The sequence below is a fragment of the Chiloscyllium plagiosum genome, chromosome 21 (genome assembly GCF_004010195.1).
Source record: "Chiloscyllium plagiosum isolate BGI_BamShark_2017 chromosome 21, ASM401019v2, whole genome shotgun sequence".
Lineage (NCBI taxonomy): Eukaryota > Metazoa > Chordata > Chondrichthyes > Orectolobiformes > Hemiscylliidae > Chiloscyllium > Chiloscyllium plagiosum.
In genome coordinates, this window is record NC_057730.1 from 30,554,784 (window position 1) to 30,572,842 (window position 18,059).

Below are 18,059 nucleotides of genomic sequence, written 5' to 3' on the forward strand. Positions count from 1 at the left end.
AAGATCGTATGAGGAAAGGTTGAGGCACTTGGGGTTGTTTTCATTGGAGAAAAGAAGGTTTAGGGGTGACTTGATAGAGGTGTATAAGATGATTAGGGGTTTAGATAGGGTCGACAGTGAGAATCTTTTTCCACGTATGGAGTCAGCTATTACGAGGGGGCATAGCTTTAAATTAAGGGGGGGTAAGTATAGGACAGATGTTACGGGTAGGTTCTTTACTCAGCGAGTCGTGAGTTCATGGAATGCCCTGCTAGTAGCAGTGGTGGACTCTCCCTCATTATGGGCATTTAAGCGGGCATTGGATAGGCATATGGAGGATAGTGGGCTAGTGTAGGTTAGGTGGGCTTGGATCGGCGCAACATCGAGGGCCGAAGGACCTGTACTGCGCTGTATTCTTCTATGTTCTATGTTCTAAGATGCAACTCAGCAATTTACTAAGGGTCCTTCAACTGCATGGCACGGTAGTTCAGTGGTTAGCACTGCTGCCTCACAGTGCCAGAGACCCGGGTTCAATTCCCAGCTCGGATAACTGTCTGTGTGGAGTTTGCACATTTTCCCAGTGTCTGCGTGGGTTTCCTCTGGGTGCTCTGGTTTCCTCCCACATTTCAAAGACGTGCAGGTCAGGTGAATTGGCCATGCTAAATTGCCAGTAGTGTTAGATGCATTAGTCAGGGGTAAATGTAGGGGAATGTGTCTGAATGGGTTGCTCTTCGGAGGGTTGGTGTGGACTTGTTGGGCTGGAGGGCCTGTTTCCACACTGTAGGGAATCTAATCTAATCTTCCAAACCTATGACATCCATCAGTTTACGAGAACATTAGCAGCTGGAAATGTGGAATACTATTACCTTTCAAGTCACACACCATCTTGACTTGGAACTATATTGTTATTCCTTCAATGTAGCTAGATCAAACATTCAGGAACTCCTCCGGAGTAGCACTCTAGGTGAACCTACACAATGTGGACTGCAGTGGTTCAAGAAGGTACCTCATCATTACCTTAAGGACAATAACAGATAGACAATATCACTTCCATGAATGATGAAAAGAAACTTATAAAAGGTAGCAACTCTGAGATTGCAACATTTCCTCAGTATTATGCTGGAGCATCAGTTTTGATTTTTGTGCTCAGCAATGTTTAGAAAAGAGCAAGACATCATCTTAAATAAAAACAGAAATTGCTGGAGAAACTCGGCAGACTGGCAGCATCTGTGGACAGAAAACAGACTTAACATTTGAGGTCCAGTCTTCAGAACATCATTTTAAATTTTGACTTCAACAACCAGAGCATCTCGTGCAAGAGGTAGAGGGGCTTCCCATTTATAAAGTGATATGGGGAGAGTGCTCCATAACAATGCCTGCTTCCACGTTTCCAGTGACAATAAACCATTAAAAACAAGTAACGTATAGCAGTAACAGATGAATCAGTTCCCTTTGTAGCAATTACGATTATGAACCAATTCAGCAAATTCCTTCTATTATCCAACATATTATCTAACTACACACGTCATAAAACTTGCTTCTGAAAAGTTAATGGAATGATTACAAGGGTAATAATGTGCGGCTAGGGAAAAAGTCCTCTCTGCACAGCTCACTTAGGAGACACTGAACCAGTATCAGCAAGTTGTCTAATTAGAGTACGGATGTTTGAAAGTTAGTTAGGGTCTGCCTCAACTCAGAACAACAAAATGCAAATGCCAAAAACTCAGCCTAGTCCCACAGTCCTACTGGAAGCAAAAGCACAGCTGATGTGGAAAGTGGAGAAAAAGACTTAGATTTACATAGTACCTTTCAAGATCTCAGAACATTCTAAAGTGCTTTACAGCTAATGTAGTGCTTTTGAACGGTAGTGACTATTTTAATTTAGTAAATACTGCAGTCAATTTGCATGCAGAAACCCCCAATAACTACAATGTGAATTATAATCAGATAATTTGCTTTGTGATATTGCTCAAGGGACAAACATTGGCTCGGACAATAGGATAACTTCACAGCTGCTGTCTGAAACAATTCCATGTTTATGTACACCTGAGGGGGAAAATGAGTTTAACATCTCAACAAAATAACAGCACTTCTGACAATGCAACTCTTTATCAGCATTGTATTGGAGAGTCAGGCTAAATAGTTGTGCTCACGAACCAAACTTCTGATTCTTAATCAGAACCACGGTTGATAGAAATCTCCTGGTCTCTATGAAGTTGCTCTTTATGGCTAGGGTTAAGGAACAAAGATGGGTCAGGTGAAAATGAGAATTACTTTTATAATGGTCACGTTAAACCTGGCTTTCAAGCCACCATACAGCTGTTGAAAACTAGCACGCAACCAAACCCTAATTAATACAAAGTTACCAAATAAATAACATAAAACTGTGCTATCAAATGAACTGGGAACTTCTTGTATATATTCCTTTTCGTGAGTGGATTCTTAATCTCTACATTTGTCTGTCTACCTTGCATGACACTTTCAATTGCAATGTAGTATAAACAGATGTTCTTATCCGTATGTTCCTGGTTTATTCTAATAGGTTTGACCTTCTCTTCATTTCAGGGCTTCATTTATTCTGCAACTTGCAACATGCTCAAGTTTGCAATTGTTTAATCAAACAACACTTTGTTAAAATTAAAGATTCAGAATGTCAAAAAAGAGAAAAATGCTTAAAGAAATACTGAATAAATGAGCAATATGTTACATTTGTCAGAGATTGCGCCTGTTGCCTCCACTTTGAATTCCTGACGTTGCTCTTGCTCAGAGCTGCTAGGGTCAGCGTGCCAAAAAGGCCAAGGTTAAGCCGTTTTGTGAAAACCAAAGCACTTGCCATCTGGTGAACAGCAGTGCATTTCCCCTTTCAGGACCATATTCTATTTTTTTTGCTCTCCTGCTACACTTAATGAAGGAACTCTGTGACATTAAGGGTGCCTGATATCTTTGTAATGCAGTTTCTTAAAAGTTGTGAGCATGAACAGCAAATGAACTCTGGCGGCACATCATAGATGCACTCAGTTCTGTCTTCACTGACATCCACATGAGGGGCTCTTGTGGTGCAGTAGGAATGTCCCTACCTCAGAGGCAGAGGATCTGGGTTCAAATCTCACCTCTTAAAAAGGTATGTAATAACATCCCCAAACAGGTTAAAAAATCCACATATATGCACTTTTAAGCAGGACTTTTACAAGTGTACTAAAGAAACAAACTTTGCTGATTTTCCTCTCTGCTTGGTTGTATCAAACTGCTATGTGTAGGTCTAATACAAATAAAACCCAAGGACTACCACCAACCAAGGCAATGGACAAAACAATGGCTGAACCAATTCAGTCAATCTTGAAAGCTCTTCTCACTAACATGGTTGTCCCATAGGTCGCTAAAGCAACAAAATTGTTCCTTTCAACCAGTGTCCCAATTCAGCATGTCCAACTCTTACCAATTTTTATACATGCATTACTGAAAGCATCCTGTCTGGATGCCTCACAGCTTGGTATGGCAATGGCTCTGCCCAAGACTGCAAGAAATTACAGAGAGTTGTGAACGTAGCCTGGTCCATTATGAAAACCAGTTTTCCTTCATTGACCTCATTTACACTTCCCGCTGCCTTGGGAACGCAGCCAGCATAATCAAAGACCACCTCCTATCCCGATTATACTCTCTTCCACCTTCTTCGGGTGGGCAGGAGATACAAACGTTTGAAAACACATACCAACAAATTTAAGAAGAGCTTCTTCCCTGCTGTTATCAGATTTATGAACTGACTTCTTATATTAGAGTTGATCTTTCTCTGCACCTTCCCTGTAACTGTAACATTATATTCTGCATTCTGTTCTTTTTCCTTGAACTACTTAGGTATGATCGGTTTGGTTAGCACACAAAACAATACTTTTTACTGTATTTCAGTGCATGTGACAATAACAAATCAAATCAAACGCCAGCCTGGACACATCCTGGTCTTCAGCATAACAGAACAACACAGGTGGTGGCAAGAGTGCTTTGCAGTAACTCTGGGAGTCTGCAACATTGACTCAGGACTCCATTGAGTCTCATGGTGTTAAGCTGAACATGGGCAACCTTTTGGTCACCATATATCACCCTTCTTTAGCTGATGAATCAGTACTCCTCCACACTGAACACTACTTCGAAAAAATGCTGAAGGTTGCAAGAGGAAAAGTTATAATCAGGATATGTGACTTCAATGGCTATTACAAAAAAAACCTTGGTAGCACAACTACTGACTGAGCTGGTTAAGACCTGAAGGACCCATGTACCAGACTGGACACGTGGCAGGTAATGAAATAACTAATACAAGGATAAAATCAATGTGATACTGTCCACATTAATCTAATCCATCGTAGATGCATCTATCCATAACAACTTGTGTATAGTCACCACAACAGGGCCCAAATGGAGAATGCCTTCTTCACACTGTGGATACCTCATGGTACTAGCACCATGTTCAATGGGATAAATTCAGGATAGATCTTACAGCAAGATAGTTTTAAAAGCTGTAAAACTGCTGGATATCAATACGTAGAGAGATTTTGGGTGCATTTATACCTGTGACACAAAGTTAGTATGCAGGTAAGCGGCATGGTAGTTCTTATTACAAGCTGATTGGATAATTGTGATAATTATATTTGGCTTTGGGAAGACCGTGTCAGGAGTACTGAGCATTGTTTTGGTCTCTACATCCAAGGAAGGATGTATTTGCACTGAAGGCAATACAGTGAAAGTTAACTACATGCGATCCTCAGATAATGTTCTGTATAAGAGGATAAGTAAATTGTGCCTGTCAAGTACTCCAGAGTTTAGGAGAATGAGAGATGATTATATTGAAACAGATTCTGAGAGCTGACAAGGGTAAATGGTGAAAATCTATTTCTCCCAGTGGAGAGCCTAAAATTAGGGGGCTCAAGCTCAAGATAAGGAACTAAACGTTAAAGATTGAGATGATGAGAAATTTCTCAATCAAAGGGTTGTGAATCTGAGAAATTGTTATGGATATTCCTCTGTTTCACATAGTTATGGTCAAAATAGACTTATGTTTGAAATTTCTAGCAATCAAGGACTTTGGAAAGGCCTGAAAGTGGAGTTAGGGCACAATATCAGCCATGATTGTATGACACAGTCGAGCATTCTTGTGGGGTTAAATGGTCTACTCCAGCTTGTACTTATATTCAGTGCAAAACCGGCTACCTCTGACATTGTTTCAGAAGTCACAGATTTGTTTTCACCAAAATCCATAAACTGAAGGCCCAGCACATCCCTCAAACTACTATTATCAAACTCAGGGATCAATCGGCATTTAAGTGCAGGGCAGCATGCTAACAGAGGCATCTGGTAACTCTAAAAAGGACTGGCAAACCTTGTGGAGCTACAACCTAAGCTACACACATGCTGCAAATGCAGAAACAGCATACATTTGACAGAGCTATGTGAAACAGCAATCAACAGATTAGATCAAAACTCTGCATTTCTGCTGCGTCCAGTTGTGGAAGGGGTGTACAATTAAACAACTAATTGGAAGGAGGAGATTGTATATTCATTTCCTATTGTCAAAAATGGCAGAGGCCAGGAGTTGAATGAAAACTACAAGATTGAAGCATTTACAACTACCATTAGCTAAAAGTGCCAATTAGATGATCCATTTTGGACTTTTCTTCAGCTCCACAATCTTCAGCCAATTTAGCTCACTCCGCATAACAGCAATAAACAGTGAACATATCGGATATAGCTGAAATTAGAGGCTCCAACAATATCTAGCTATAGAGCTGAAGACTTGTGCTTCAGAACTAGGTTACTAGACAAGCTGGTGAAAGTGAGGACTGCAAGTGCTGGAGATTAGAGTCGAGAGTGTGGTACTGGAAAAGCACAGCAGGTCAGACAGCAGCCGAGGAGCAGGAAAATGGACGGTTCGGGCAAAAGTCCTTCATCAGGACTAGACAAGCTGTTCTAGTATAGTAACAACTTTGGCATGTATTCAACAAAGTAGAAATTGCCAAGATATGTCCTGCATGGAAGAAATAGACATATCCAATTTGGCCCCATCAGTATGTTCTCAATCAGTGTTATCAAGCAGTATGACTAATAAACGTTAACTGTTTGTCCTGTTTGTCTGGGGCAAACTCAGAATTTCTATTAATCCTCATCTTCAACAACAAGGACCTTCCAGGAGGGATTACTCAGTATCAATGGAGAGTGAGAACCTAGCTAACTATCTCCACCAGCCCACAAACACTGAAGCTAAAAGTTCTCACATTCCACCACAGTGCCACCCAGCTGAGATCAAACAAATCAAAGACTAAACAGAGAACCTTCTAGCCTACATGGCTCAGTTTCATCCTGCTTTAAAACTCTTCTATTGCAGATCTATTAGCTTAATAGGAATAACTCCACACCATCCCATTGGGATAAATGAAAATTAGACTGACAGCAACAAATAACCCATTTTTGAAATCTCCTTATGCCCAAGATATATAATTTGAAATGTTACTTAGGGCAACATGGTTAGCATTGCTTCCTCACAGGGCTACTGACCCAGGTTTGATTCCACCTTAGGCAACTGTCTGTCTGAAGTTTGCATGTTCTCCCTGAGTGTGGGTAATCCAGTTTCCTTCCATAGTCCAAAGATGTGCAGGTTAGGTTGGATTTGCCATGCCAAAAAAATTGCCCTGTAATGTCCAGGGATGCACAGGTTAAGTGAGTTAGTCATGGTAAAAACTCCAGGTGGGGTTGTGGGTATAGGATGGAGGGGTGGGTCTCAGTGGGATGCAGTTGGAGGGTCAGTGCATACTTGATGGGTTAACTGCACTGGAGATTCTATGTCTCTATCCAGAGACACAGTACTCTGAATGGATTCTCTATAGATGAGCTTAAGGAAGTACTGGGCAATCATACTGATTCGGCAAATTGATAGTTTAGACCTAAATACAATGGTGTTGTTTTAAAACAAATAATTGAGACAATTTTTCTAATCCATCACAAATCAAAATGTGCACTGGGACAGTAACACTGTCAGTTTGATTCATTTGGGAGCGCAGTCATATGGAAGCAGGTAGCAGATAAAAGCCCAATCCAGGGAATACTACACAGGTCAAGCTGGGTAGGGAAAATCCTGGATAAGTTTTCTTCCTTAAGGACAGCAGTGAACAAGTTGCATGAGATCTTTAAGGCCCATCAAACAGGGCTTCAGTTTTAATGAATTGCCTAAAGGACTGTAGCATCTCTGACAATATATGAGCACTAGATTACTTGCACGTTTTGTTGAGAGAATCAATAATCAAAGCACCCTGATTCAAAAATGATAATGTTATCAATCATGTCAAAATGAAATTAGAGGCTGGTTACTTGAGAATAATCCTCACTCAACACCCACGTGTAAATAGAAGGGTCAATGCATAACGTGAAGCTTGAACCACTGCCACAAATTTTTTAACATCCCAAGGATTTTTAAATAGGTTTCCACTTCCTCTCTCTATCCTTTGAATCCAATATTGCTGCCATCAACCTATAAAAACAGAATTCTATTACAAAGGTTCTCTTTACTGAAGCATAATATTCATAAATTAATAAATCATGGGATATAAAACAGCAAAAAACTATTCCGTGTCTCTTTTCACACAATTTTCATTTCCCACTTTAAATAAATCTGTGCACATTTTAAAAGTGCGTAATTTAAAAAAATCTTATTAAAAGCTGCAGCAGACGTGCATATTGAAAGAATCTGGAAATAAGATTTAAGTATGCGTTTTTCTGAGATGAATTGATTTTTTAAGTGACAGCATCTGTTTGTTTATATTTCATTTGCAGCTAATTCATCCCTGGGTAGCTGTTTCTGGCTGTTCGGTGAATATTAACCAGCTGTCACAATTAGGCACAGCAAATCTAATTAGCTCATGCGTAAAGGAGTTTCTGGACATTGTTTAGAAGTAATAAATTTTTAAAAATACGGCTGCCCATTTGTACCTTCTAAAACTGTGATAAATGAACTCTATACTGTTTAAGGAGATGGAGATGAATTGAACAACATGGTGTAATCTGAAGTTTGCTGAGGGCTCCTGGCTTTCACTGCCAACCAAAGATCAGTGCTATAGCCAGTTAGTACAAGTCATCCAGTGCACCAGTTCAACAGAATCAATCTCTTCTGTCACTTTTCCCCATCTTCTCACAAGGGCAGATGCTAGCTGGGATAGAATTCCATGAGCAGCACTTAGCAACATTATCATGCATTCGTACATAAAGTGACACAGGGGCTAGTCAACCACAGAAAGCATCACAAATGAACTTTTATTCCACATGATATTTTCCTTCAGTGTTTTGGGGCATTGAGGATTCCTGTGATACTGATTACTTCGTTGCTTGACTCAGTGTGCTTTCTGCTTTATGTTAGGAATACATATTCATACTGTAAGTAACCACATTTTTAAAAACATTTTTGAACTATGGACTGCAAATGGGAAAAATGGATGCTGCTTTAAAATGTGAATACAAAGTGTGTTTGCAACTTTGGAAAGCAAATGAAGCTAACTAATGCATATGCAATAATATTACTTTTGGGGACAGATATTTTTAACCAACTCATTCAGAAATGTGAAGACATCTCTGGTGCAGGTGGGATTGGAAGCTAGATCTTTTGGCCTACCACTGTGCTACAGGAGTCCTTAAAGAGATAAATTACAAGCACAGCCCACTACGTTATGATACATCTTAGGAGCAGGTAGGATTTGAAGCTGGGCCTTCTGGCTTGGAGGTAGGGACAATACCACTGTACAATAATAACCCACTTTCAGGGGCACACTTCTCAAATAGAGCAGCACCACATGTTTACATGCCCAGAGACACTGTCTTTTATTTTTGGCTTTTCAACTGGCACCAGTTGTTTTAGGCTCAGGGGACCCCAACACAGGTACAGTTGTCTAAGTGGTCTTGTTGCAGTTTAACACAGACTCTGTAAGGGGAATGAGAGAAAGAAGCAAGGAAACCTCCCAAGCCAACTGCATCAACCCTTTTCTCCCACCTGTTCCCATATAGGTGCTTTCTCTAATTTTTTGGAAATACTGTTTGGAAATGCTGAATGAAATCCAAAGACAAGCAGAAAGACTGATTATCCAATCAAGCAACCAATGAGCTGCAGACTGATCACCACTGTGTAAATAACATTGAGTATCATCAAAGATAGTTAAAGGATTGTGGGGCCAAGCCATTTAGATTTCTGAGTTTGGATTGGTATGTTCCTTTGACTAGGTAAAAACAATGACTGCAGATGCTGGAAACCAGATTCTGGATTAGTGGTGCTGGAAGAGCACAGCAGTTCAACTGCTGTGATGTTCCTTTGACTATTTTATCCCTCTCAATATTTGTGTTTGCCTGTTTTTCCTCCAGTCTGTGCCTGAAATTTAAAAGGATTAAAATTTAAGCTGAATAAATTAAAACTGTTGTCCTTTTACTGTTCTTGTTAAAATTAAGAGTGAATATAGGAGGAATGGTTAGTAAGTTTGCAGATGACACCAAAATGTGGTGTAATGGACAGTGAAGATGATTATCTCTAAGTACAACAGGACCTTGATTCGATTTGGCCAATGGAATAAGAGGTGATAGATGGAGTTTAACTTTGATAAATGTGAAGTATTGCATTTTGAGAAGGCAAACCAGGGCAGGACTTACACATTGAATGATAGGCCCTGGGGAGTGCTGTCAAATAAAGAGAACTCAGGGTGTAGGTGCATAGTTCCTTGAAACAGGAGCCACAGGTAGACAGGGTGGTGAAGAAGGCATTTGGTACACTTGCCTTCACTGATCACAACACTAAGTATAGGAGTTGGAACGTCATGTTGTAGCTGTACAGCACATTGGTGAGGCCACTTTTAGAATACTGTATACAATTCTGGTTATCCTTCTATAGAAATGGTTTTGTTAAATTTGAGAGGGTGCAGAAAATATTTACAAGGATGTTGCTGTGAGTGGAGAGTTTGAGCTATAAGGAGAGGGTGAAGAGCCTTTTTTCCCCTGGAATGTCAGAAACTGAGAGGTGACCTTATAGAGGTTTATAAAATCTTGTGGAGCATGGATACAGTGAACAGCCAAGGTCTTTTTCCTGGGTTGAGGGAGTCCAAAACTAGAGGGCACAGATTTAAAGTGAGAGGGCAACAACTTAAGAAGTACCTGGAGAGTAAGCTTTTCATGTAGAGGGTGGTGTGTATATAGAACAAGCTGCTAGAGGAAGTTATGGAGGCAAGTACAATTACAACATTTAAAAGGCATCTGGATGGGTATAGGAATAGGAAGCTTTTAGAGGGATATGGACTAAATGCTGGCAAGTAGGACAAGGTCAGATTGGGATGATTGGTCAGCGTGGATGAATTGGACCGAAGGGTCTGTTTCTGTGCTGTATGACTATGATTTTAAGTAGAGCTTTTTTTAAAAAACTGAACTAACCTGGTTAGTTTGGCTTTATCCTGGGCAGCAGTAAGAACTGGGATTTGTGGTAGTTTCATTAAATCTTAACATTTGGTGTGATGCTGGGAATAGTATATTACCCCAGTGGATCATGACAAAGTTTGGGGAGTCATGGCTGTGATGTTTGAGAACAAGGATAATGCAAGATTGTGTGTGGAGTTAAAGTAAGTAGTACTATAAAGGGTAAAATGACAAACAGTTTTTTTCATTAAGAACACAGTCCTTGTCTAGCAAAGAAACACCTCAACATGAAAGAATTTGGCCAGGCACACACCACATGCACAGTCTTCCTGATCTTTTAATTTTTTTTACATACAAGAACATTAAGAAATACAATGGCATTACAAGCTGCTAAAGCCTTTTAGAAGATGGCCCTGGTGTGCATATCGGAAATCACAAAAGCTAAATTAATTGAATTGGCAAGCAAATTAGAAGTGGAATTGCCTGTAGAGCTAAGAAGGCAGAGATAAACTGAAGTATTAGCACAGCATTTGGGCTTGGTAGAAAGCAAACGTATTCCAAGTAGGGAGACATCAAAATCAGTTAATATTAGTATTACAGTGAAAGCAACTCAAGCATGAGGAAAAATGAAAGCATCTTGAAATAGAAAAAGAAATTAAAAACTAGGAGATGGAATTTCAAAGAGCATTAGATTTGAAAGGATGGAGATGAAAAGACTTGAGAGCTTGAACAGAAAGACAGAGAATAAGCATTTGAGGAGACAGATGGGAAATAACAGTTCACAATGATGTGGTTTGAAAAAGCAAGATGCCGATGCAGGCTTTGATGAGGAAAATTCTCTCCATATTCAAAATCCAGTAAAGACACGTTTAAGTTTGTACAGGGCCTCCCAAAATTTGAGGAAATAGATGAGGACACATTCTGTTAGTTGAGAAATAGTGAGACAAATTATTTTACTGATGGAAAACTGGACATTATTGTATCTGTTTGGAAATTCCTTCTTCAAAAGGCAGTGGATGTAGCATCTTCAAATATTTTAGGCACAGATAGATAGATTCTTGATTACCAAGAAGATAAAAGATTAATCGAGGACATATGCAAAAATGTATAGTTGAGGTTAAAATTAGGTCAGTCATTATCTTATTGAATGGAACAGCAGGATCAAAGGGCTGAGTGGTCTTTTTTCCCCTATGTTTGTAACATGAAAAGTAAACTGACAGGTAGAGTACACAACAGGCTTCACTGTCAGAGGAGGTTTCTTTGGACTATAACTGGATAAAACAGGCAATTCTGGGCACACAAGTTAGTTCCTGAAGCATACAGACAAATGTTTCGGAACTTAAGGAAAGAGTCTAGACAAACCTACTTTGAAAGGATTAAACAAAGTAATTTTGACTGGGGAGTACAGGTATTGAGAGTAAATACCAGGTATAGGGCTTTCAGATCGTTCCCTTAGAAGACTTCCAAAACTTGCTACTTTTTCGAACAAAAAACCATATTGAATACTGAAGGGTTGTAACTGCTAGACACACAGTTGTGAACTGATCCACAAAACTAAATCTTTGTTTGTCAACTTAATAAAATTGAGAAAGATAGAAAGTGGAAGAAAAAAAACTATCCAGGGTAGAGAATAGAGAGCTGAGAATGGAAAAGGTCTCCTCCTCAGATCAGAAAGGAAGCTGTTGAGTGGAGGCTGGTAGAAATCAAAAGCTTTTGTACATCTCTATGATTTTATGAAGTGTTTCCATTGTGACAAAGTGGAACTTTTTTTTGTTGAGAATGCTTGAAGTTGTGAGAGAAGCCCATAGGACTTTATGAATTGTTGTGGCTTGCAAAAAACAAACCTGAAAAAGGAATACAACAGGAAAACACCATGGATCGTACTGTGGCTTTAACTATAACCAGGAAACCAGAGGTAAAAAACAGAGTATAGATGAGGTGAGTAGGGTTGATGAAAGATATAAAGGGATTTTGTTGAACTGGAAAATACTTATATTAAATGGATGCAGAAGCTACTGGAATTGTATTGCTTTCCCTCCAAAGTGTGAAATTAAAGCTAAATGGGATAAATGGAAAGTACATCCTACCTCAAACGCACAAAGTAAAATTAGAACGTCAGTTCCCTTGAATGGAACAGTTGTAGTGGGTGCTGTTAAAAAATTGGATGGTTAATTTACTCATGGAATCATTTGGTTGCAATAAATGTTTTAGCTTCATCCTTAACCACGGAAAGTCCAAATGAGGTTAAACAGACAGAATAGTTACAGGTACTTTTCAGTCATGTGTGATGACCAGAACAATTGATGAATAAAGTCATCACCAGAAGTCAAATTCATCCCAAAAACAGAAGTTAGAATAGCTGAAACATTAATTTTTAAAAGGTGAATTATGCCTTTGTTAATTGAGACTCAGGAGGTAGATGCAGACTTAAGATAGAGGCTGAGGCTGAAATGGTTTCAGACATCATCACAGATTTGCAGATGAGAAATGGATAGCTGATCATTAGATGGTGATGCAGTTCTATAAAATTTGTGATGTGTCAGGTAATAGAGAAACCTCAAAAGTAAAATCAAACAGGTACCTTTAATATACCAGACAGGATTTGGAAGAACTGGTTGTTGGTTTGCTCACTCAGCTGGTGGGCTTGTTTTCAGACATTTTGTCACCATGCTAGATAGCATCAGTGAGCCTCCGGTGAAGCGTTGGTGTTCTGTCTGGTTGCTATTTATGGGTCTTGGTTTGTTAAAGTGGGTGATATAATTTCCGGTTCTGTTTCTGAGAGGTTGGTAAATGGGGTCCAAATCTATGTTTGTCGATGGAGTTCCAGTTTGAATAGCAGGCCTCTAGAAATTCCAGTGTGTGTCTTTGTTTGGCCTGTCTCAGGATGGATGCATTATCCCAATCGAAATGGTATGCCTTGTGTGTGTGTGTCGGTACCAGTGATACTTGGTCATGTCTTTTGGTGGCTGGTTGGTGCTCATGTATCCTGCTGGCTAGTTTCCTGCTAGTTTGTCCAGTGTAATGTTTGCTGCAGTCCTTGCAGGGTACTTTGTTTATTACATTCGTTCTGCTGCCTGGGGGTCCAGGTCATCTGTTGTTTTAGTTGTTTTAGTGTAGTAGTAGATTTACGGGCTACCATAATGCCTAGGGCCAAAGTAGTCTGGTGGTCATCTCTGAAATGTCTTTGATGTATGGTAGCATTACTACTGTGTCTGGGTGTGTTGAGTCTTGCTGCTTCGGTCTGTTGTGCATAAATCGGTAGACTATGCTCATCAGGTAACTGTTGCTCCCGAATATGTTGTACAGGTGTTGCTCCTTGACTTCTTATAGTTCCAGAGTGTTGCAAAGTGTTGTGACTTGTTTGAACAGTGCCCTGATGCAGCTGTGTTTGTAGGGGTTGGGATGGTTGCTTTTGCAGTTGAACATCTGGTCAGTGTATGGGGCTCTCCTGTAAATGCTGGTCTGCAGTTCTCCGTTGGCTTTTCATAACACCATGATGTCCAAGAAGGGAAGTCGGTTATTGTTCTCTTCTTCTTTGGTGAACTTTGCACCGAAAGGAATGTTGCTTATGTTTGTTTGTTTCTTCTAGTTTGTCGCGTTTCATGAGGATAAAGATGTCATCCACATAGCCGACCCAAAGCTTAGGCTGGATCGTGGGAAGGGCAGTTCGGTCTAGCCTCTGCATACTGCTTCTACTACAAGACCTGATATTGATGATCTTATAGGTGTCAGAATGATTTGTTTGCATATTTTGTCATTGAATGTGAAGTGGGCTGAGAGGCACAGATCCAGTAGTTTGAGGATGCTTTCCTTGCTGATGGAGTTGGCCCTGTCAGGTATCCCTGGTTTATCTAGCAGTGAGACCACTGCTTCTTTGGCTAGGGTGATGTTTATTGATGTGATGTCATGTCGAAGGAAACCATGACCTCGTCGACCTCTAGGTGTCATTGATGATGTGGTTAAGGAATTCCTGGGTGGAGTGGATGGAGTGGGTGGAGACTTCTACCAGGGTGTTTTAGTTTTTGTCGCAGTTCCTTTGCTAGCCTGTATGTCAGTGTGCTGTGAGGTGAGATCTTGGGTCGGGGGGGGCGGGGCTCCTTGTTTGTGAACTTTTGGGAATCCGTAGAAACTATCACTAGAATCCATACACACAAAGAGGGACATCAGTTCGACTGGGACAATCCATCCATCCTGGGACAGGCCAAACAAAGACATGGGCGGGAATTCCTAGAGGCCTGGCATTCAAACCAGAACTTCATTAGCAAACATATAGATTTGGACCCCATTTACCAACTTCTCAGAAACAGAATCGGAACTGATATCACTCACCACAACAGACCGAGACAGATAAATTGCAAGCGGGACAGAACACCAACGCTTCATCGAAGGCTCACTGATGATGTTACCCAGCGTGGTGATGGAACATCTGAAAACAAACCCATCAGCTCAATGAGCAAACCAATGACTTGATTCACAACCTGAACTACAAATCTTCTCCAAGACCTGAAGCAGCATAATGGCTCAGTGGCTAGCAGTGCCTTCTCACAGCACCAGGGACCCAAGTTCAATTCCATCCTCCACTGGCAGATATTTGGGGGGCGGCACGGTGGCACAGTGGTTAGCACTGCTGCCTCACAGCGCCAGAGACCCGGGTTCAATTCCCGCCTCAGGCGACTGATTGTGTGGAGTTTGCACACTCTCCCCGTGTCTGCGTGGGTTTCCTCCAGGTGCTTCGGTTTCCTCCCACAGTCCAAAGATGTGCAGGTCAGGTGAATTGGCCATGCTAAATTGTCCGTAGTGTTAGGTAAGGGGTAAATGTAGGGGTATGGGTGGTTTGCGCTTCGGCGGGTCGGTGTGGACTTGTTGGGCCGAAAGCCCTGTTTCCACACTGTAAAGTAATCTAATCTGAAACCTTTTTAAAGAACTATTCAGTCAGGTGTCGGTAGATTGTGTTGGCATTAGCCAGAATGAAATCAGGAGACAAGTATAATTACGGATAGGACAAACAAACAGATTTCCAGAGACTATTCCTTTAAGGACAACTGCAGCGTACACCAACGAGCCACGAAACGACACAACCAGCTATGCTTAGTAACCACACACGCAGATGACAAGCAACATGAGTTCGACTGGGACAACACTACTATTATAGGACAAGCCAAACAGAGAACAGCATTCCAGCCCTTTCATTACCTGGCTGAATGATTCAGCTCTGCTAACAATGTGTACTAACTATAATTTTTATAATTGAAAAGTATACATATGGAAAGTTTACATAGAGCCCAATTTACAATTCAGGGAATTCCTAGAGGCATGGCATTCATCCACAGATTCTATCAACAAACACATCGACCTGAACCCAATATACCGGCCACTGCAGCGGACAGCTGGAATTGACAACCGGAAGCGGCAGAGACAAACCACTATAAATGCCGGAGGAAACATCACAGAAGCGCTTCACAGGAGGCTCCCAAGCACTGAGGATGTCACCTAGGCAGGGGATGAAATGTCTGCCACACAAATTCCCAGCTCGGCAAACAGAACCACAACAATGGTTCAGTAACCTACAGCAGATTCACCAATACCATCAGGTTGAAACCTTGATTGTGGTGCTCTGAAAATAGTGATTCTGCCCAAAATGAAGCTAAACAAGGAAATGCAGGCACATTCTGTGCAATTAAATGAACACAATATCATTGAATATCAGTTAACAGTTTCCACAGTAGCATCACGTCCAGGTATCTCATACTGTGCTCTGGAAATAGCAATGTTGCCCAGCGAGGGGGAGACTAAGCTATACAGATGGTTTTTGCATAATTAGAAGAATGCAAAATGGTTGTAGAATCCAATGTAGATCTGTCATAGAATAGTCAGGAGATATCAATATTTACCAAGGTATTTGATGTAGGTTTTGAAGTGAAGGAATTCCCTAGTGATGCTGATGAAGAGGAGCAGAGCCTACATTCAGATACAGGAAGTAGGAAATGCATTGAATTTGAAGTGCAGAAAAATCAAATGTTCAATTAGAATCAATTTGTTTTCTGCTTCAAGCGAAGAAATTGATACAATATTGTTTGTTTTAACCCCAGATTAATGTTATTTTATTTGGAGTAGGAATCTGAGTGCACAGTGCTAACTCTTCCTGAAAAATAACTTTTATGTTGAAAAAATTGTAGAGTCCACAGAGTTAAATGAATTATTGGAAAGTTAAAAGCTTTTTGTGCATTTCTGGACATATCTGTGTCTTACACATAAAATATGTGAAAACAGGACCACAGCAGACACATTATCCAGAATGTGAAAGTGATGGGTTAAGTGAAGAATTTATGAGAAAGATGACAAGAACTTTATTAAGTATTGTATTTAGATTTATTCCAACTTCCTGGATACAAGAAAGTAATTCCCCTCTGCCTCTGATGTCACTGTTCCTGATGAAGGGCTTTTGCCCGAAACGTCAATTTTGCTGCTCGTCGGATGCTGCCTGAATTGCTGTGCTCTTCCAGCACCACTGATCCAGAAACTGTTTTTTAATGCCCATGTTAACTCACTGAATGGATTTGAGAAGAACTCCATTTTAATCCCCTATCCTCAGCATCTCCTATCCATCTCTAAAACAATAACCATCTCCAAAAGGTAGGAGAAGGAATGGAAGTGACCACTTTTCTGGATTTCGAACTGTTCTGGCAGTTTTATTTCTGTCTTGAAATTGCTGAACAAAATATAGCAGTAATATTGTTGGATTAAAGAACATACTAAATTAAGATTAGTGAATTTGCAGATGGTCTTTATAGTTTCAATTTCAGCTCCAGATGGAGGTGAGAAAGCACAAGGCGGGGAGTGAAGCGGCTGGAGGAACATGGGGATAATGGAAAAAAATTAAATATGGTGTAGAGAGAAAATAGAGATGCTAGCGCCAATCTTCAAATTTCTTTGGAATCTCCAGTAATTAAAACACATTGTTATGAACAACCGGAAGAAAAAAACTGTATTGTAAATTGAGCTCTATGTAAACTTTCCATATGTATACTTTTCAATTATAAAAATTATAATTAGTACACATTGTTAGCAGAGCTGAATCATTAAACCAGGTAATGAAAGGGCTCTAATGCAACGAGGGGTACGTCAGGTTCCAAGATATCAATTGTGTTAGGCGTTTCTGTGGCCAGCAGCGAAAAATCAGAATGGTGTGTTGCTTCCCTGGTGCCAGGATCAAGGATGTCTCAGAGAGGGTGCAGAGTGTTCTCACGGGGGAGAGGGGCCAGCAAGAGGTCATTGTCCACATTGGAACCAATGACATAGGAAGGGAAAAGGTCGCGATTCTGAAGGGAGATTACAGAGAGTTAGGCAGAAATTTAAAAAGGTCCTCGAGAGTAGTAATATCTGGATTACTCCCGGTGCTACGAGCTAGTGAGGGCTGGAATAGGAGGATAGAGCAGATGAATACATGGCTGAGGGGCTGGTGTATGGAAGAAGGATTCACATTTTTGGATCATTGGAATCTCTTTTGGGGTAGAAGTGACCTGCACAAGAAGGACGGATTGCACCTAAATTGGAAGGGGACTAATATACTGGCAGGGAAATTTGCTTGACCTGCTCGGGACGATTTAAACTGGTAAGGTTGGGGGGGTGGGGTGGGACCCAGGGAGATAGTGAGGAAAGAG

General features: G+C 40.6%; 1 protein-coding gene across 6 annotated transcripts in view; it reads right to left on the reverse strand.

Moving 5' to 3' along the window:
- Positions 1-18,059, reverse strand: part of kdm8 (lysine (K)-specific demethylase 8) — a 40,142-nt gene that overhangs the window by 12,903 nt on the left and 9,180 nt on the right. Inside the window, exons 2-3 of one of the 6 annotated variants that reach the window (XM_043711661.1) lie at positions 7,358-7,489; positions 846-996 (exon numbers count right to left, since the gene is read on the reverse strand). The exons of 3 other annotated variants lie outside the window; for them this stretch is intronic. The gene's annotated coding sequence lies outside the window, so the exon portion shown is untranslated. Of the gene's footprint in view, positions 1-845; positions 997-7,357; positions 9,458-18,059 lie in introns of those variants that run through there. 2 more of the 6 variants (XM_043711660.1, XM_043711663.1) reach the window with 2 other exon arrangements.